This window comes from Arachis hypogaea, chromosome 18 (assembly GCF_003086295.3).
Source record: "Arachis hypogaea cultivar Tifrunner chromosome 18, arahy.Tifrunner.gnm2.J5K5, whole genome shotgun sequence".
NCBI lineage: Eukaryota > Viridiplantae > Streptophyta > Magnoliopsida > Fabales > Fabaceae > Arachis > Arachis hypogaea.
In genome coordinates, this window is record NC_092053.1 from 35,477,105 (window position 1) to 35,480,354 (window position 3,250).

The window sequence follows — 3,250 nt, forward strand, 5'->3', positions numbered from 1 at the left end:
ATTAAGATTCAACTTTCATTATTATTGATAAGGATAACTAAGTCTGGACTTCCAATTTCTTCATACCTTGCCAAGAGATTTTATTATTGTTAATTTATTTTACTTGTCATTTAAATATACCTGTGCCCATTGCCCAAACTCAACATTCCCCAGAAAACTCATAACCAATAATAAATACACCTCCCTGCAATTTCTTGAGAAGACGACCCGAGATTTAAATACTCGGTTATCAATTTTAAAGGAGTTTGTTACTTGTGACAACCAAAACGTTTGTATGAAAGGACTTTTGAAGGTTTAGAAACTATACTTGCAACGAGGATTTATCCGCAAATTTCTAGACCACGCAAAATTCCTCTCATCAAGGATTGTGTATTCGGCCAAGGGGAAGAAGAAAGGGTTGTGTTATGTGAAAATGAAGAAGGAATGAGGGGTTTATATAGGAGTGGGGAGAGGTTTAGGGTTCGGCCATTAGGGTTGGGTTGGGGAGGGAAAAGAATTTGAATTTTGGAGGTAGGTGGGGTTTATAGGGAAGAGTGGATGGATGTGAGTGGTGAAGAGGTGATGGGGAAGAGTGATTGAGGTGATTGGTGAAGGGTATTTGGGGAAGAGAGTTATGAGAAGGTGTGAAGAGGAGAGAAGAAGAGGTGGGGTAGGTGGGGATCCTGTGGGGTCCACAGATCCAGTAGGGTCAAGGACTTAACATCCCTGCTCCAATTAGGCGTGTAAAACGCCCTTAGCATGCATGTCTGGTGTTAAACGCCAGCTTGCTGCCTGTTTTTGGCGTTAAACGCCCAAATGTAGCCTGTTTCTGGCGTTTAACGCCAGGTTGATGCTTGTTTCTGGCGTTAAACGCCAGCTTGGTGCTTGTTTCTGGCGTTAAACACCAGGCAGATGCTTGTTTCTGGCGTTTAAACGCCAGAATGTTCTTCCTCCAGGGTGTGCTATTTTTAATGCTGTTTTTCATTCTGTTTTTGATTTTTCAGTAGTTTTTGTGACTCCACATGATCATCAACCTAAAAAAAATAAAATAACAATAGAAAATAAATAGATATAGTTAAATAACATTGGGTTGCCTCCCAACAAGCGCTTCTTTAATGTCAATAGCTTGACAGTGAGCTCTCATGGAGCCTCACAGATGTTCAGAGCATTGTTGGGACCTCCCAACACCAAACTTAGAGTTTGAATGTGGGGGTTCAGCACCAAACTTAGAGTTTGGTTGTGGCCTCCCAACACCAAACTTAGAGTTTGACTGTGGGGGCTTTGGTTGACTCTGCAGTGAGAGAAGCTTTTCATGCTTCCTCTCCATGGTTGCAGAAGGAGAACCTTGACTCTTAAATACAAGGTAGTCCTCATTCAGTTGAAGGACCAACTCTCCTCTGTCCACATCAATCACAGCTTTTGCTGTTGCTAGGAAGGGTCTTCTAAGGATGATGGATTCATCCTCATCCTTTCCAGTGTCTAGGATTATGAAATCAGCAGGGATGTAAAGGCCTTCAATCTTTACTGACACGTCCTCTACTAGTTCATAAGCCTGTTTCATGGATTTGTCTGCCATCTCTAATGAGAACTTGGTAGCCTGTACCTCAAAGATCCCTAGTTTCTCCATTACAGAGAGTGGAATTAAGTTTACGCTTGACCCCAGGTCACACAGAGCCTTCTCAAAGGTCATGGTGCCTATGTTACAGGAAATCAGGAATTTACCAGGATCCTGTTTCTTTTGAGGTAGAGTTTGCTGAACCAAGGCATTTAGTTCCTTGATGAGCAATGGAGGTTCATCCTCCCAAGTCTCATTACCAAATAATTTGGCATTCACCTTCATGATTGCTCCTAAATATTGAGCAACTTGCTCTTCAACAATGTCTTTATCTTCTTCAGAAGATGAATAGTTATCAGAGCTCATGAATGGTATAAGGAGGTTCAATGGAATCTCTATAGTCTCTAGATGAGCCTCGGATTTCTTTGGTTCCTCAAAGGGAAACTCCTTATTGGTCAATGAACGTCCCAGGAGGTCTTCCTCACTAGGATTCACGTTCTCCTCCTCTTCTCTGGGTTCGGCCACACCAAGTAAGGTTATGGCCTTGCACCCTTTTTTTGGATTCTCTTCTGTATTGCTTGGGAGAGTACTAAGAGGAGTTTCAGTGACTCTTTTACTCAGCTGGCCCACTTGTGCCTCCAAATTTCTAATAGAGGACCTTATTTCATTCATGAAACTTAAAGTGGCCTTAGATAGATCAGAGACTATATTTGCTAAGCTAGATGGATTCTGCTCAGAATTCTCTGTCTGTTGCTGAGAGGATGATGGAAAAGGCTTGCTATTGCTAAACCTGTTTCTTCCACCATTATTAAAGCCTTGTTGAGGCTTTTGTTGATCCTTCCATGAGAAATTTGGATGATTTCTCCATGAGGGATTATAGGTGTTTCCATAGGGTTCACCCATGTAATTCACCTCTGCTATTGCAGGGTTCTCAGGATCATAAGCTTCTTCTTCAGAAGATGCCTCTTGAGTACTGTTGGATGCAGCTTGCATTCCATTCAGACTCTGAGAAATCATATTGACTTGCTGAGTCAATATTTTGTTCTGAGCCAATATGGCATTCAAAGCATCAATTTCAAGAACTCCCTTGCTTTGAGGCGTCCTATTACTCACAGGATTCCTTTCAGAAGTGTACATGAACTGGTTATTTGCAACCATGTCAATGAGTTCTTGAGCTTCTGCAGGCGTTTTCTTTAGGTGAATAGATCCACCTGCAGAATGGTCCAATGACATCTTTGATAACTCAGACAGACCATCATAGAATATATCCAGGATGGTCCATTCTGAAAGCATGTCAGAAGGACACTTTTTGGTCAGTTGCTTGTACCTCTCCCAAGCTTCATAGAGGGATTCACCTTCTTTCTGTTTGAAGGTTTGAACATCCACTCTAAGCTTGCTAAGCTTTTGAGGAGGAAAGAACTTGGCTAAGAAAGCCATGACCAGCTTATCCCAAGAGTTCAGGCTATCTTTAGGTTGAGAGTCCAACCATATTCTAGCTCTGTCTCTTACATCAAACGGGAAAAGCATAAGCCTGTAGACCTCGGGATCAACCCCATTGGTCTTAACAGTATCACAGATCTGCAAGAATTCAGTTAAGAACTGAAAAGGATCTTCTGATGGAAGTCCATGAAACTTGCAGTTCTGTTGCATCAGAGAAACTAATTGAGGCTTTAGCTCAAAATTGTTTGCTCCAATGGCAGGGATTGAGATGCTTCT

At 41.9% G+C, this 3,250-nt stretch overlaps 1 non-coding gene across 1 annotated transcript; it reads left to right on the forward strand.

The window, feature by feature from the left end:
* The first annotated feature begins 2,821 nt into the window (after nt 1–2,821).
* Nucleotides 2,822–2,929, forward strand: LOC112773398 (small nucleolar RNA R71). The gene has a single exon (XR_003187949.1). It is a non-coding gene; the product is annotated as a small nucleolar RNA R71 (small nucleolar RNA).
* Nucleotides 2,930–3,250: the final 321 nt, after the last annotated feature.